Raw genomic sequence first — 19169 nt, 5'->3', positions numbered from 1 at the left:
TGAGTTCTTTATATATCCGGGATATTAATGCCCTATCTGAAGAGCATGTGGCAAAGATTTTCACCTATTGTGTAGGCTCTTTCTTCCTGCTTACAATTGTTTCCTTTGCTGTGAAACAGCTTTTTAATTTGATGCCATCACATTTATTGATTTTTTAATTTTACTTCTTGTACTTTAGGAGTCTTGGTTCCTGAGTCAACATGTTGGACCCCAACCAACATTTTGATTCCTCCTGTAGAATGTGAGCCCAAGAGGACAGGGACCACATCTATCTATTCACCCTGCATCCCCAGCACCTAGCCCAGTAGGTACCTGGTATACAGGAGTTCTCAATATTTTTGTAGAATGTATATTTTTGTAGAAGGTGCCCAATGCAACAAATACTTTAAGACACTGAAAGCCCAATGTTAAATAAAATGTCAGCAATGAGCAAGGCATCAAGCCCAGGTCTTCTGGCTTTTGAGGTCCAGTACACCTATCCAACCAGAATGGTATTTCTCTTCACCAAGCCACCTTGCTCTGCCTTTGCTCTTCCCTCAGGCAAGCACATCTTCCCAGCAATAAGTCTGGATCCACAGTGTCTGTGGTGGTCTAGAGTATCTCTTTCCACTTTCAATCAAATGTCTGTTTTGCTGTCTCTCTGTTGACCTTGCCTCAGGGACCTTCCCTTTCTAGTTTTACAATCTGCAGTCACAGTGGAGGATTCTCAGTATATCTCAGAGACTTTTCTTTGAGTGAACTATAATTGGGATATTAGAAACCATGACTTTCCCAGAGCCACTGCCTGTCAGTACTGATCTCCATGGCCCAGTGGTTTGTGGCTCCTAGGATGTCCATGGTCTGGGTGGATGCCTGTCCAGATGAGGCTGGCCCAACATACTAGCATTAAGCTGTAAACTGGTATCAAAATCAGTTTCCCCTTCTTCCCTCCAACCCACCCATATGAGCTCCTAGACACCCATGGCCTAAGAGTTCCAGAGAACGGTGAGGACACTGCCTTTTTGAGGGACCCTCCACCCTTACTTCCCCAAATCCAGTGCTTCACTGTTCAGGCTGTCTCCCCAGCACCCAGATCTGGTCATCTCTGGACTTCTGCTGTCTCTACTTGCCCCAGGTCCATTCTTTCTGGCAAAAGCAGCTGTAAAGATAGCAATGTCCTGAACAGAAGGCAAACTCATCTCTTCACAGACCCTTCTCACCCATTTGTAGATGTAACTTTTGCAAAGACTTGGATCTTATGTGTTGGCCTTGGGACAGTGTCATATTTAAGAAGCATAGGACAATAGCCAACATGTAATTTAAAAGGAATTTCATTCTTTATTCATCTGTCATGTAAATCATTACAGAGAATAAAATTAAATTGGAATGCTTAAATATTTACTACATACTAAACATTGAAAATTCCCATTCTCTTCCCTCTCTCCTTTACTCATATTTGCTCTGATGAGATTGTCCTTATCCTCTTGAAGAAAATTCCTACACCCCTTACCTCCATGACTTCCCTTTGTTTATCAGCCCTGTTATTTTATTTTACAGCCTGAATTAGCTTCTTTCCCAGCAATAAGGAAAGTTTCTTTTTTGGAGGGGGGCAAGAAGGATTCTGCCATGAAGATTTCTCTTTAAAGAGATGAGCGAAAGAAAGAAGCAAATACCCACACAGAAATAAATAACCCACCATCACTTAGACAATTTTCAGAATAGGCATAGACTCATTATTTTCTTGTTAGTCACTCCTAGAAACACATTTTCAACTGATCTTTGTGGTGTTTAAAGGCCCACATCAACAATTACCACTCAGCTTGGTGACAGCCAACAAGCTGGTGAAAAAAAGAAAAACAAAACAATGACTCCTTGCATGGGACCAGCTAGCTCAGAAACAGGACTGTGATTACTTGGAGCTGGTAGACTTTTTCTGGAAGCGCACAGAAGTTTTACCTCTTGGCTCTGTCTTGAGTGCAAGAGTCTGTTCATCGGTTCAACCAATGAAACCACCAAGAATCTCTGTGAATCCATTATTAGTCAGGCTCTTTGCTATATACAGAAGACCAAGATGAATAAACTTCAGCCCTCATCTCCAAGAGCTCACCTTCAGTTGGAAAAAGAATGGTCTGATCACATCAGCCACAGCAAAATTGAGTGGAATTGTAGTAGACCTAGTAGCTAGCGACTACGGGGCCACTGGGAGAGAGAAGTAGCCTTGACTTGCAGTAGGAATGGGTCACCTGAAGAAGACTTCCCAGAGGAGTTGTCACTGGATCTGAATCAAAAAAGGAAAAGTAGAAGTGTTCAGGCAAAAAATGGAGTACAGGCATTTCAGTAAGAAGCAAAGAATAGGCAATGCCATAGTTACTTGAAAGAGGGTGATCTGATGGGGGAAGAATGAAAGTTTAGAACAGCTAGAGGGTATGTGGCATGGAGAAGGGAGAGAGGACACTGGAGCAAGGAAACCTGAACTAATGGTTTGAAAGGTATTCTTTCTTTGTCCTAAATTTATGCATGAATTTTTTTATGTATGCATAATTAAATCACATTTTCAAAAGAAAAGCAAAATTATTATATGCCCATTGATCTTTATTTTTTTTAGTTAGTAACATATTTTTACATGCCAGTTTATCCAGAACTGTTTTGCTATTTTAACAGACAAGGAGGAACCAGTAAAGGACTCTTAATTTGGGGAATGATTGGATTGGATCTATGTCATGGGGAATCTAGATGGAGTGAAGGGGACCTGGGCAAAGTCCACTCATGGAGGGTGATAATGAGAACACCATTGAAAGCCTACAAGGATGAGTTTTGAGAAAGATTTCTGAGGCCAAATCAGCAGGATTGTGACAGGCGATGGACAGGCTGTGAGAATGGCTTGGTGAAGGTTCATTCTGTTAAATGTAATAGAAGCTACTCACAGTAACTTCAGAAGAAATGTTTTGAAGGAAGTTATTCAAGGGCAGGAACTACAACTGAGCCTGAGGATAGTCTGGAACTCCAAATTAGAAAGCTCTAAGAATCAAGTCACTGTCTACTCATTCAAGGACTGGGGTCTCTCAGCCCAACTTCTCACTGAAGGTCCACTTCACGGATCTCTGTGTGTTTGCTCCTCTGTGCATTTGTGCCTCTCCCAGCTACAACAGGAAGCTCTGCAGAACAAGCTAGAACTTAGTTCAGTCTAACCTAGAATAATTAAAGTCAGAATCTGGGGTGTAGGCGTGGCCATCCCATAAGTGTGTGTGTGTGTGTGGGGGTGTGTGTGTGGTGTGGAGCAGGGCCTGTTTTCAGAATTCCTTAGGCAGTTTCAACATAGAGTCAGGGTGAAAACCTCTGGTTTGGAACGTTCAATGTCTCTAAGGCACCAATTCCAAATTCCTGGAAGAGCGGATGTGCTGGGCGCAGCCTGGGTCAGGTGTTCACTCTGGTTCAGTCGACGGTGGCCCTGGAGGCAGGGGCTGGACAGAATAAATGTGGTGACAGTTAAGACAATTCAGCCTCCTCACCAGGAAGTGGAGGGGGGAAGGAGGGGCCCTGTGAGCATTATGGTTTTGTAGTTCCACTCTGCACAGGCAAATCAGGTTTCATGTTTACCCCCTGCTCCTGGCCCTGGGGACAAAGCTCAGGCCTGAATGGAAAACGAGGACTTTATGTCACTGGCATGGATCCCATTTACTCCCATCCTTGTCTGAAAGGACAAAGGGAGTGACTTAGTCCCTGAGCTTTAATCACCAGACTGGCTCTGGCTTGGCCTCCGCCCTCTACTGGGAGTGTACACTGCCCGAATATGCCCATCTCGGGCCATTTAAGCAAATCCAGATGGCAAAATCGTGTCTCCTGGATTGTGGAAGCAAACAGCTGTTAAATGATATTTCAAGGGACTGGCTTCTTATTTGTCATCAGAATGAGCAATTGCCAGTGGACTGTGGCTTCATATTTCCATCCAGATTTGGGGGAAGAAGGGGGGAGGGAAAGAGCTGACCAGAGGACACTAGAGAAGCTGGCTATTTGTTTCTGTCTTCCTCCCTATTTACCCCACCAGTTGTTAGGCAGCTCCTCCCACTCACTTAAGATTATCTCCCTAAATGGAGAATTCTTCACACCAGCTGCAAAGAGAGGAAAAGGAACCTTGGCTACATTTAGGGAACTTTGCCTAACCTCAAGAGATCTTTTTCCAGCTCCTCCAACTCAAAGTCAGGCTTCTCCGGGGGTGTGGGTCTTAACGGTCCAAACTCGAGGACAGCCTGGTGGGTGGGTTGAGAACTAGATGCCCTTTATTATTCTGCTCTGCCAAGTCTTATCTTCCCTGTCATCATCCCAGTCTGGACCACAGTTCCAAAAATGATTCTATATACTTTGCCCACTTGGTAATTTATGGACGAGTTTTTGAGTAAATATTTTTCAGTTTTGTTTTTATTTCACTAGAAAAGCTAAGGAGATTATATCTTTATGCCAAGACAGAGGATTTGAGACTCAAGACCTTAAATCAAGAACCAGCTCTGTCAATTACTAGTTTTGTAACCTTAGGCAAATGACTTTGGTTTCCTCCCCCAGTTTTCTTCCCATTCTCCCATGACTGTTTATACCTACTTCTATTAGTATATGTATCACATGTGGGTGTCCAACAGGAGATTTTGAACTTCTTAAGACCAAACTTCTGTCTGTCTGGAGACAAGTACAGTGCCTAGACATATAGCAGATGTCCAAAAAAATATTAAAGTTTATCATCTCACAATCTATGAAATTGGGACAATGATATCAAATTGTAAATACTGAATAAGACAATTCATGTGACTTATAAACTTATAAAGATAATAAATACCTATGTTTAAAAGCTGTAATAATGTCTTTGCAAAGTTTTGTATAATTTTTAGAATATTTGGTTCTATTAAATTATGCTCATTTCATACTTGAAAAGTTTGGGAGGGCTGGGGATGTAACTCAATGGTAGAGTGCTTGCCTAGCAAATGTGAGGCCCTGGGTTCAATCCCCAGCATCACCAAAAAAAAAAAAAAGGAAAGAAAGAAAAGTTAAGTTTAAGTTAAGGAGTTGTGGGGGATACTAAGACTTCTCATTTGCAAGATTTTTAAAAATCATATGACTTACACTTTTTAGCAAAAGACTCTGTTCTCACCTGGGTTGTTTTCTTCATTCAACAAGTCACATTGCTTAATGGTAGATATATTTGGTTAAAGGATGAAAGCTATAAACCAGAATTTCTCAACCTCCACACTACCAACATTTTGGGCCAGTGATTCCTTGTTTGGGGGTGGACAGCTGTCCTTTACATTGAAGGATGTTTAGCAGCGTCTCTTGCCTTCTGCCCACTAGATGCCAATAGCAAACTCCTCCCCGTTGTAACAGCCAAAAACGTCTCCAGACTTGGGCAGATATGGGGAGGGGGGCATATCAAGTCTCCCTTCCTTCCCTGTTGAGCACCTCTACTCTGAAGTCTTGACTTACACTTTTTCCTCTGTATCTTTATCATGAACATTCTCAATAGATATCTGTCTCCTCAAACATTTATAATTTCTTTATGATAAAAACATCCAAAATTCTTTCTTCTAGATTTTTGAAATGTACAGTGGTACATAATTATGACCTATAGTTATACTATTTTACACAATAACACTAGAATTTATTATTCTTATCTAACTGAAACTTAATATCCATTGACCAACCTTTCCATCCTCTCTCCCCCAGACTCTCTTCAATCTCTGGTAACCACTATTCTATTCTCAATTTCATTTTTTTCTTTATTTTTTTTTTATTTGTCAGCCTTTATTATCCAAAAGGAAAGTCAAGCCCTAGAGTTTGCTTTTTAAAAAACCCAACCTTGTTTATGAAAAACAATGTTTTAACTTTTTATGACTTTTAATTATCTATTCAATGCCATGGAGCAAGAATTGATTGCTTTTTAATCACTATTTTTCCAACCACTTTCAATTTCTGTGAGATCATTGTTTTTTAGATTCCACATATGAGTGAGATCATATGGTATTTGTCCTTCTGTGCCTGACTTATTTCACTTAACCATGACCTCCAGTTTCATCTATGTTGTTGAAAATGACATGATTTCATTCTTTTAATGACAAAACAGTGTTCAGTGGTATGTATTACCACATTTTCTTTATCCATTTATCAGTTGATGGGCACTTTGGCTGTTTCCCTTTCTTGGATATTGTGAACAGTGCTGTAAAGAACACAGGAGTGCATATGTCTCTGACATACTGGTTCCATTTTGTTTGGATATCTACCCAGGAATGGGATTGCTGGGTCAAATGGTAGTTCTATTTTCATTTTTTTAAGAACCCCCATACTATTTTCTATAATAGATATACTAATTTACATTCTTCCCATTAGTATTCAAGAGTTCTCTTTTCTCCACATCCTCACCAGCACTTGTTTTTAGTCTTTTTGATGATACCTGTTGTTACTAGTGTGAAGTGATATCTCTTGTGGCTTTGTTTTGCATTTACCCAATTAATGATGTTGAGCATTTTTTCATGTATCTATTGGCCATTAGTGTATCTTCTTTTGAGAAATATCCATTTAGATCTATTGCCCACTTTTAAGTTAAGTTATTTTTATATTAAGTTTTAGGGTTCTATGAAGATATAGACATTCTGGATACTGGACCTTGCCAGATATGTGGTTTGCAAATATTTTCCCTCATTCTATAAGCTGTCTCTTCACTTTGATGATTGTTTGCTTCGAAGAACCTTTTCAGTTTAATGTAATCCCATTTGTCTATTTTTGCTTCTGTTTTCTATGCTTTGGGATCTTATCCAAAAATTTTTTTGCCCATTCCAATGTCCTGAAGTGTTTCCCTGTTTCCTTTTAGTCGTTTCACATATTATAGTTAAGTATTTAATTCCCTTTAACCAGTTTTTATTTTTGAGGTGAAGGACTTGCTATATTTCCTAGACTGGCCTTGAACCTTCCACCTCTGTCCCCCAAGCTTGACCAGTTACTTATAAAGTTGGTATCCTGAAGGCAAATTGACATCTGAGAAGACAGGGGAGTAGTTAATTGGAACCCATCTGAAGAAGAAATTTGTATGGGTTGTGTAATGTGTCCACTGTGTTTCAAAACGATCTCTTCACACTTAAACCACCATCATCATGGCCACTTTGAGCTCCTACTTTCTGTAGGATCTTATTTAAACCTCAAAGCAATCCTGATGAGGTTTTATTGGAGATAAGTATTATTACCTCCAACCTACTCATGAGGACATTGAAACTCAGGGATGTGTGAACTTGATGAAGGGCATATAGTTGTTAAGTGTCAAACTTGGGATTCAGTCCAAAGCCCAACAAAGTGAGTTACTAGATTCCAGAAATTTCTGTGGAACTCTGAAACAGAGTAAAGAGCTTCTTGTCTAATTCCTATAACTATTGCACTGAGAAAAGAAGTCCTAAAAAAATCTCATATAGGAGACTAGGAATCCTATAATCAGGATGTTAATCCCTATATTACTACTTTGTAGCCAAGTGATCAGGGCGGCTGACTTGCCACACAGCTCAATTTTCTCATTTAAAATGGAGATCATAGGGCTATCATGGTGATGTGTAAACTATTACACTCTACAAAAATGTAGTTCTACCACAGACATTTCCCAGGAGTTTTGTCATAAAATCTCGAGAAGCACATGGCTACCCTACTCAAGTCAAGTTGGACTACCATCGCTGAGGCTGTCCAAGGTATTCTCTTTCCCATAACATCAGCAGTGATAGGGAGAATGAGCATGTCAGGCTGTGGGGGCCACTCCTCTAATATGTTGCTGCATTTGAAACACAAACAGGGCCTCTTCTGAGTAACCAGGAGGAGAGGACGAACAGACCCAAGGGCACATCTCCAAGTGGCTGGCGTGCACCCAGAGACTATGGAAAATTGTGGTTTGCCTCAAACTCTGGCAGAAGGGAAAAGTCCCAGCTCCCAATTTAGTGGCTTCCATAAAAGTAAACCAAAGTGAGTCATGTGAGGATGGAGAAACCACCAGATTCAGTCTTCCATGTGGGGATCATGATAAAGATGAAAACTGGAGATGGGAGAACTCTAAGAACCCGGGCAGCTGGTGCTGCTTAATAGTGAGTCAGCGTGTGAGACGTGCACAAGGAGAAGGCACGAGGACACACAGGTTCTTGCTCACATGGGACGTGGAAAAGCCCTGTGTGTCTTCTGCCTCCTCCTTGATTGGCTTGCCAGCCACAGTTGAACTTATATGGTGTTACTATAGGAGAGTGACCTGGTTCTTTTTAATACACAGAATTGCCTGTTAAAGTTCAATTTTCAGAGGGAAAAAGGAGAATCATAAACTGAAATCAATTTCCATGCATGTATGAGGTTGTCAGGATGAACCCAACTACTATGGTAAACCATAAAGCACTAATAAAAATAAATAAATAAATAAAATAAAGTTCCATTTTCATTTTTGCAGAGTAGAAGAGGACCTGTTTTCTTTGCCAATGCAAATATTTTGCAGTACTATTATTTCCATTTTTGAAAAAATTAATATCTACATGTGATGAAAATCCAATTCAAGTAGTAGAGAACATTAAGAAAACTCTCCTCCTTCCACTCCTCCTCTCTCCATCCACTCCCTATTACAACTAATTTTTGCCAGTTCTGGGTAATGTTCTTCTGGTGGTTGCCAGAAAATATTAATAACATCCTTATGTCTCTGATCTTTTATTTATGAACTTGCAACAGTATTTACTGCCTCCTGCTACATGAGGGTTTGTGCTCCCTCATCCTCTCACCCTCTGTCTCTTCTCACACTTTAGTCTGTAATCCCCTTGATTCCCTACTATAGAATGAGAAACTCCCCATCTACTCTTCCCTCCTTTCCTCCCATTTCCTTCACCTCCTGATTTCCATCATCACTACCATTCCCTTTTATATTTAATGGATTTTTAATACCTATATTCTGTTTGTAAACCAAAGTTGTCTTCTGTGCTTTTGTCCAAAGATTGATTATAAATGTTGATAACTCACAGGGAGTTTTATAACTCTGTAAACATTTAAATCAATTACTGGGGAATCTGGTAAGAAAGCAAAGAATCCTAGGCCACTCCAAAGAAAATGTTTAAAAGGAAAAATTAAATAAATTGTCTTTCCTTACTCTAATCAGTCCCTCAAAACTATGCCTTAATTTAGATTGCTTCTCATTTAGATTAGGATCTTATATGCTTCTTGATTTTTCTGAGTTTTCTACTTGCTTTTCATATTTTTTAGTTAGTTGACATTAGAAACATATATCCTCTTTCTCATATCATGAAGATCAACCAATTTCTGAAGCGTACAACTTTCTAAATTTTGCATTACTGTCTTCTGAGTATGTACCACAACTACCACAATGCCTTTTATTTTAATTACACCCTTAAGGGATTTCTAATGTTTCTTAGATCCTTTGACTTCTCTTTCTTGTATTTCTCTTTCATTTTAATGGAGTGTCAGGATGAATATGTTGAACTTTGTGGCAAAAAATATACATATACATACGTGTATATGTATGTATACACACATAGAGAATATATATTCTTTAAATTACCTTTCTATAATTTTTAGTGACCTCAGTATTTCACGTTTGTTTGGCCATCTATATTTCTTCTTCTGGGAACACTGCTTATACAATGAGTGGTTCTAAATGTCATTCAGTCCAGCAGATGTCTGACTTAAGCTCTTTGCACATATAATTTTAAGTTGCAAAGATGTAACATTTGTGAATCCTTACTAGTTGTTAGTAGTGTTTGTAATTCTTTAAGAATCATTAATAAAATTTGAACTGTCAGTTTAGAAAGCTTAGTGTTGTCCTTTCTCTAACTTTTCCTCCAGCACTTCCTTCCTTACTTTCTTAAGAAACTAAGGGAAGAGGAAAGAATGTACCACACCATGTGTATAGTCAGCTTTTTGCCACTGGGAACAAAATACTTGACAAGAACTTAGAAGAGGAAAAGTTTATTTTGGTTCACAGTCTTAGAGGTTTAGTCCATGGTTCGCCAATTCCATTGATCTGGGCCCTAGGGGAGGCAGAATATCATGGCAGAAAGAGGCAACAGAGGCAAAGCTGCTCAGCTCATGGCAGCCAGGAAGCAGAAAGAGAGAGGGGAGACAAGCCCCTAAAATATAAGTGTCAAGGTGGCCTATTTCCTCCAGCCACACCCTACTTCCCCATAGTTTTCACCCAGGACAGTAGTTCTTTCAAATTATTAATCCATCAGATGGATTAATCCCCTGATGTTACAGCTCTCATAATCTTAATTTCACCTCTGAACATTGCTACATTATCTATCACAGGAGCTTATTGGGGGGACACCTTATATCCAAACCATCACACTGTGGTATCCTTTCCTTCAGTCAAATTTCCATCTTGCCTCTTTCCTGAATTCTGACTCCCATTTCTACTTGCCAATAAAAGACTTCTAGTACCTGCCAAGATGGCACCCCTTCACAGGTTCCATTTCACAGCAGGACATAAATGTGAGATGGAGGGCACTGTAAGTGGCACAATTGTGTGCAGTTTTTGGTCATGGTGACAGGCCTTAATGCCCAGGATTAACAAACTAGCAGCCCCAATTTGGCTCATATGAACTGAACTCTCCCTACCCCTTGCAATGCAAATGCATGCTCAGAGTACCTTATTTTAATAATGTGAGCACTATTTGTGAGGAAAAAAACTATTCAATTGAAAAAGATTAATGGTCTAAATGGTTCAGCACTTAGGGAGTAAATTCAGATCCCAACATCAGAATGTATGAGGCACCAATGGGGTTTCGGAGAGGGTTGTTATCTGGTCAGGGAAAGACAGAATTTATGAGGTGCCACTAAGGTTTCAGAGAAGGTTGTTATCTGGTCAGAAAACCAGGCATGGGTGAGTTCAAGGCATGGGCAGGCATTCCAAGCAAGTTTAAAACATCAAAATACGGCCAGGCCAAATAGAAATCCTAATATTTTACAGAAAACAGAAATGAATCTTTTATAACTTTTGACAAGATGGCTCCTGATCTTAAGAGGGAATTAGGCTGGGTTTAGCAAAGCGAGAGTCTAGTATCCTCAGATGATCAAACCAGCAATCAAGAACCTGGTCAAGAAAAACTGAGCTTGCATCTGCTGCTGCTTTCTTGTTCTTCCAACTTTTATTTCATCCAAGCCATCATCCTATTGGATGGTTCTGCCCATAGGGAGGGTTCTCCATTTCAATTGGCTGTCCCACATGCCAATCATTCTTAGACACAGCTTCACTGACACACCCATAATCCTCTTAATCACTGACAGTCTCTTAATCCAATCAAGTTGACAATTCAAATTAACCATTACAGCCCCCATAAAATTCTCTCTCTTGCTTTCTCACTCTTCAGCAAGAATATGGACATTCCAGGGCTCTGGAAAAATGTTGTCAAAACTTATTCTATGTTTTTAATGAAGCCTGTGAGCTTATTATTCTAAAAGTCTGCATGTTCCATCTGGTGAAGTCAAATAAAAATAAGGAAGCTCTGACTTCAAGTTATACATGTGTTGCTCATGGCAGAAGTGGCTGATTGGATGATTGTGTCACATGAACAAACCAGAATTATATAGATGGTCCTTTTGGAGCACCTGGGGCCTGGAGTGACTTCTCAAGATGCTCATTTCCTTTCATGAGTAGTCTTAGGTCACATGTGTGGTCTTTAGAGCTGTCCCCATAATCTCTTGACTTCCTAGGACATCACAGCTCAACCCCTCTTTTGTTTTACTCTCCAGTGGTCCCAGCATGCTCATTTCCTCTCTAAGTCCATTGACTTTCCAAAATATCCCTAACACATTTATAGTTTGCAAAGTATATTCTCTTGTCATCCTTTAATTCTCACAAGTACTTTTTGCAGTGACAGGGACTCAGTCATCCACGTACTCGACATGAACCATTTGGGGACTAGGCAGCATGCCAAGTTCAGAGATGACTAGGGCATACTGCTCACCAACTCACACACCACTGGGGACCCAGAGTGGAGGCCATCATGAGGTAAGAGCACAACATGTTAGGTGCCATGGAAGCAGGGCATCATGGGGTGAGAGCACAGAAGAAGCTCATTCTAGCTCCAGAGGACCAGGGAGGTTTCCAGAGGAAAAGTATGGATCTTGGCCTTGATGGGAGAGTTGGAGCTGGGCAGGAAAAAAGGGGGCTGAGGGAGGTGGGCAGAAGAGGAATGAAGAGAACACCCATCTGGGGCCCAGATCACAGGTGAGTATGTTTTGGGACCTAGTAAGACTTTGGACTTTCACTCTAAGGCAAATAAGTCACTGAGGGTTATAAGAGAGGTGGATGGGTAAGACTTGGAGTTTAGAAAGTAATCAGGCCGTGTGGACACTGGGCTGAGGCAGTGGGGCTGGGAGACAAGAAGCTACTGACATGGTTCAGGAAAGAGAGGACAGGATTTCAATGTGGGGCAGAGACAATGGGAATGGGCAGCAGATATTTGGGAGATTATAAGAGATATTTGGGAGATTATAAAGGACTTGTGACTGAATGAATGTGGGAGGCACAGGAGAAGCTTGAGCAAAGGTCCACATTTTTGTTGGGCTCAGGCATGAATGACGAAGCCATTCACCTAAATGGGGCCAGGTGGGAAAAAGAGTGAATACTGCACATGCTGAGCTCTAAGGACCTGCAAATCCCAAAAAGATGTTCAGAGAAGTTTTGTCTCAGGGTCCAGGAGCTCAGAGAAGAGGTCTGGTTTGCAAGTATAGATTTGGAAGACACTGTGGTGTGGGTAGTAGTTGATGTCATAGAAGTATGTGAGGTCACATGCTTCCCAGGGAGAGGTTCAGAAACCTGATGTCATTTGACAGAAAAACTGAGGATCAGGATGGCCCAAGATCTCACAGCTGGTACATGGCAGAACTGGGCTGAAGCCAGGTCTTATGGCTCTTTATGTACAGGAAGCTGCTCTTGAGCAGCGGCCATTCATCATATTGCTCCTAGGAGGCTGAAGAGTACCTGCCCCGGGCTTTACAGGGAATAAAACAGAAGGTGCAACACTTGCAGCATGTTCACCTCTCACTTGATCCTTAACTGCTGCCCTTCCAGGGCCTCTCACTGTTCAGCCTCCTTCCCCGTCTCTGCTCCACGCCCCGGCCTTTGCTTACCTCCTCTGATCATCAAAATTTGCCTATCTTAGGCCCATTCTATCTCTACTCTTGAACTGAAGTTTCCTCCCAGGCCACATGATAAAGCAATTTCTGCTAAAATGGGTATCAAGAGCTTAATGAGAAATCCACCCCACTGTACTTCTGCCATTCAGCCAGTACTCCTGGAGAGGTGTAAGTACCATTGCTAAAAGCAAGAACTTCAAACAACTTGGAAGACTGCTGTTAAGGAACAGATAGAACATAAGCAGAAGAGACAGTGGGGGACCAAATCACCATGGGCACATTTCCTATCACAGTAAGGTGGCTGGATTTATGTCCATTCAACATGGTGAGGCAGGACACGTCTGGTTTCCAAGACCCTCCTTTGCATGACAGCTAATGTTCTATTTTACCATATGGCAGAAAGAACAGGTGTGTCCTTGATCCCAAGTGCATGAAGGGTGCACACACACACCCCACAAGTATGTTTCACCTACTGTTCTGCAATTTGACAGGAGCAGAGACAGGGTGGTTTTCAAATCAAGGCCCTAGGTCCCAAATCTTCCTTCTCAAGTATTACAAGTGACTTCGTTGGTAGAAACGGTGTTCAGCTAGGTTAGAACCCTGATCAGAAACACTAAGGGGTGAGTTGAAAAGGAGCACTTTGGGTAGGAGAAGATTATTTCTCCCTTGGCGAACAGTGATAGTCTCTTTTCAAGTTAATGAAAAGAGGGAACAAAAAAAATCTAAAAGGTCTTTTAAAGGAAGTACAAACTTGGAAAGATGAAGGAACACTTATAAAACAGCATGTCTTGCTGTCTGTTTCCTGTCTTGCCAGACATAAGCCACAGTGACCCCATGTCACTGAAAACAGCAGCTGCTGAGGATGGGTTTGGGAAGGAGTCAGGGTGTCCAGCAGGCACAGGGGTAGTTTATCTCATGGCTTAAGATATTAGAGGAGGCCCAGGGCATGCTCCTGCCTACTTGGGTGATAGTTAGGTGGTCCAGCTCTGTTGTGACTCTGGGGATGGCTGATGGTCCTCAGGTGGTGCAGGTGGTGGCCACTGAGACCAGTTCACCTCCCAGCTGCAGACCGGAAATGCCAGAGCACCGGGAATTGAGGTTAGTGGAGTTCATAAAAGCAATGTTCTCTGTCTGGAATGGAATTGTAGATCTGTCCAGTCTCGCTCCTTCTAGTCAGTGATGAATTCCTCAGCAACATTCTTGCCAAGTAGGCATTAAGCCAGAGCCTGACAGCCCTTGTGACAGGAAACTCACCCTGCAAGGAGGCCCATTTTGTCCTTGGATCATACTGACTGGAGGGAAGGTCTTATTGAATCCAAATGCCCCTGTTACTCCAACTACCTGGTGGGAGATGCTCCTCTACAGTCTCATGGGATGTTTCTGCCTGTTCCAAGTGGCAGATGTTTGTCTGAACTCCTAGGTCTTCCAGGATGCAGCAAGACCAGCTCCTTTGTACCTCCAAACACAGATGACAGGGGCATTTTGAACAGAATGACACAAAGCTAGGAAGAGCTGATTTTTTTTTCACCTCTGAAACCTCAGCATCTGCCTAGAAACTGGCACTAAAGGTACACAATTGATATCTCCTTTGGTAATGTCATTCTAACCATACCCTTAACTTGGTGCACTCAGACCAGCATAGGAACCAAATTTTGTGCTGAGCTTTTGCAAAGGGTCTCTACTCAAAGAAATATATTAACTCCTTTATCATATGGAAAATTCCTCCAAGAAGATCCCTAGAAAGTTGTTTTGGTTTATTGTATAACTTCCAAAGTGCCAGGAAAGTACTAAGATGATAAATACTAAAAGCATTCCACACCTAGTCCATATTGGTACCCCAAGTATTTGTTGAATGAATGAATGGCAGAGGGAAAGGCTCTATTTTATATATGCTATATAAATATATGCAAGTTTTTGTTATATAACGTTATATTTTAAATATATGTATGTATATTTAATATTTCTTGTTTTTAAAAGTACAGAAGTCAGATTACCCAAATTTCAGTTCTTACAAACATAAGCATTCATACATGTACACACATAGCTTTCTTAACATCAAATAGCTCTGGGGTGCTTTTACTTACCCAAGCTTATTTTTCAAAAATAAAATCTTCCATTATTTTATTTAAAATGTATCTACAATAAGTTTGACTCCCTTACCACAAACTCTAGCTCTTACCTGTAGATAATATAATAATAGTGGAGAATAATAATGTGTGTACTATAAACCCTAAAACAACACAATAAAGAATTATAGCTAATAAGCCAGATTTGGAGATAAAATATAAATTTTTTAAAATACTGAATTAATCCAAAAGAAGACAGAAAGAGTGGGAAAACAGAACAAAATACAGGTGAACATAGAAAACAAGTATCAATATGGTATCTTTAAATTCAATGATGTCAGTGTAATGCTCTAAACAGCTCAACTAAGTGCTAGATATTTCCAGATTTGATTTAAGAAAATAAAAAGTAAGACCAGCTAAACATTGCCTATAAGAAACTCACTTTAAGTTAAAAGATCAATGAAAAGCTTAAGGGTGTAAATGGTAATGTGAAGAAAGCTGAAGTGACTATATTAATATCAGAAAAGCAAAACCTTTTAAGAAAAGTACAGAACAATAACCCTCATAAATGTAAAACTTCTTAACAAAAGTATAACAAGTCTAAACCAACAATAGATAAAAATAACAATCTACTATGGACAAGTGGAGTTTATCCCAGAATGTGGGATGATTTCACATATAAGTATTAACCAATGTAATTTTCCATGCTAACAGACTCCAAAAGAAAAAAAAAAAATGAAGAATGGATTAGTGGTGACTTGGGGTCAGGGACAGGTTGTGAGGAGGTAAGTGGGCTAGCTATAAAAGGCAACAGGAGGGATCCCTGTGGTGACGGAACCATTCTACATCTTGACCACATTGATAGTAATATCCTGGTTTTGATTGGACTGTAATTTTGCAAAATATCACAACTGGGGAAATTAGATCTGTCTGTATTGTTTCTTTCAATTGTATGTGAAGCAATAATTATCTCAAAAGAAAAGGTTTAATTTTTTAAAAAAACCTATTGTATTTATGCATAAAAAGCAAACTAATATTAAAATTAAAAACAATACCATTTATGATAGCATCAAGAAATATAAAATATTCTGACATAGAAAATTAAAAAAAAGTTGAGCAAGACTTAGACACTGCTATAAAAGCTTGCTTGGAAAATTTTTAAAAAGACCTAAATAAAGGGGTAAATTATGTCCATAGTTTGAAAGGCTCCATATTTTTAAGAAATCAGTCATCCCCAAATTGATCCATAGATGCAATGTAATTCCATTTCAAATCACAGTGAGCTTTCTTTAGAAATGGACAGACTGATTATAAAATTCATATAGAAATGTGAAAGACTTATAAAAATGAAAGAAAAACTTATGTGAAAAAGAAAAACAAAGCTGGCAAACTTACATTATCTGATTTCTAGATTTATCACAAAGCTACAGTAATCAAGACAATGTGGTATTGGTGTAAAGTTCAACAAATAGCAAAATAGAGAGACCAAAAATAGACTTACATATATCTGGTCTAATGATTTTTCAACAAAGGTATTGGCAATCATGTGAAGAATTGGAACTCTCAAGCGTTGCTGGAAGAAATGGAAAATGGCAATCATGTTGGATAAACAGTTTGGAAGTTTCTTATACAGTCAAACACATTCCTACCACATTCTCCAGCTACTTTCTTCCTGGTGTTTACTCAAGACAAATGAAAACAAAGTCCACAAAAGACTTGTACACAACACAGAGCAGTTTTATTTATAATAGCCAAAACCCAGAAATAATCCAAATGTTCATCTGGAGATGAATGGATAAACATACTGTGGCATATCCATATAATGAAACACTTCTCAGAAAGAGAAAGGAATAAACTATTGATAAAAGCTTAACTTGGATGAATCTCCAAGTCATTATGCTAATGAAAGAAGCTAGTCGGAAAGAGCTAGAATTTACATAGGGGAGAAAGGGGATAGGAGGGGACATAGGGGCAGGAAAGATGGTGGAATGAGATAGACACTATTGCCCTAGGTACATGTATGACTGCACATATGGTACAACACTACATCATGTACAAACAGAGAAATGAAAAGTTGTGCTGCAATTGTGTTCAATGAATCAAAATGCATTCTGCTCTCATATATACATAATTAGAATGAATAATAAATAAAGAAAATGGTTGCGGATTTTTGTACTGCAATAAAATAGAAAATATCAAAGACATCAACAAATTTCTAGAATCATGTGATTTATCCAAACTGAATCAGGATGATATACGCAAGTTAAACAGATCAATTTCAAGCAATGAAATAGAAGACACCATCAGAAACCTACCAACCAAGAAAAGCCCAGTACCAGATGGATACACAGCCTAGTTCTTCAAGACCTTCAAAGAAGAAATAATATCGATACTCCTCAAATTATTCCATGAAATAGAAAAAGAGGGAGCACTTCCAAACTCATTCTGTTAAGCCAATATCACCCTGATTCCAAAACCAGACAAAGACACATCAAAGAAAGAAAACTTCGGATGAATATTTCTAATGAACATCGATGCAAAAATTCTCAATGAAATTCTGGCAAATTGAATACAAAAACATATTAAAAAGATAGTGCACCACAATCAACTGGGGTTTATCCCAGGGATGCAAGTTTGGTTCGACATTTGGAAATAAATAAATATAACTCATCACATCAATAGATTTAAAGATAATCACATGGTCATCTCAATAGATGCAGAAAAAACATTTGACAAAATATAGCACTCCTTCGTGTTCAAAACACTAGAAAAACTAGAGATAATAGCAACATATCTCAACATTGTAAAAGCTAACTATGCTAAGTCTCAGGCCAACATCATTATAGATGAAAAATTGGAAGCATTCCCTCTAAAAACTGGAACAAGACAGAGATACCCTCTTTCACCACTTCTATTTAATATAGTTCTTGAAACTCTAGCCAGAGCAATTAGACACATGAAAGCAATTAAAGGGATATGAATAGGAAAAAAAGAATTCAAACAATCACTATTTGCCAATGATATGATTCTATACCTAGAGGATCCAAAAGATTCCACCAGAAAATTTCTAGAACTAGTAAGTGAATTCAGCAAAGTAGCAGGATATAAAATCAATACCCATAAATCAAAAGCATTTTTGTATATTAGTAACAAATTCTCTGAAAGAGAAACTAGAAAAACTACCCCATTTACAATAACCTCAAAAAAATAAATAAATAAAATACTTGGAAATCAACTTAACAAAAGAGATGAAAGACCTCTATGATGAAAACTACAGAATACTAAAGAAAGAAATTAAAGAAAAACTTAGAAGATGGAATGATCTCCCTTGTTCTTGAATAGGCAGAAATAATATTATCAAAATGACCATAATATCAAAAACACTATACAGATGTAATGCAATTCCAATCAAAATCCCAGTGACATTCCTCATAGAAATAGAAAAAGCAATCATGAAATTCATCTGGAAATATAAGAGACCCAGAATAGCTAAAGCAATCCTTATCAGGAAAAATGAAGCAGGCAGCATCACTATACCAGACCTTAAATTATACTACAGAACAATAGTAACAAAAATGGCATGGTATGGGCACCAAAATAGACTTGTAAATTAATGGTACAGAATAGAGAACACAGAGACAAACCCACATAAATACAGTTACCTCATACTAGACAAAGGTGCTAAAAACAGATATTGGAAAAATGATAGCCTCTTCAACAAATGGTGCTGAGAAAACTGGAAAATTCATATGCAACAAAATGAATAAATTCCTATGTCTCACCATGCACAAAACTCAACTCAACATGGAACAAGGACCTAGGAATTAAACCAGAGACTCTGTGCCTACTGATAGAAAAAGTAGGCCCAAATCTCCATCATGTCTGATTAGGCCCCAACTTCCTAAACAAGACTCCTATAGCACAGGAAATAAAATAAAGAATAAATACATGGGATGGATTCAAACTGAAAAGCTTCTTCTCAGCAAAAAA

Source organism: Spermophilus citellus, assembly GCF_964194105.1.
Source record: "Spermophilus citellus genome assembly, chromosome: 9".
Taxonomy (NCBI): domain Eukaryota; kingdom Metazoa; phylum Chordata; class Mammalia; order Rodentia; family Sciuridae; genus Spermophilus; species Spermophilus citellus.
This window is presented reverse-complemented; position numbering follows the sequence as displayed.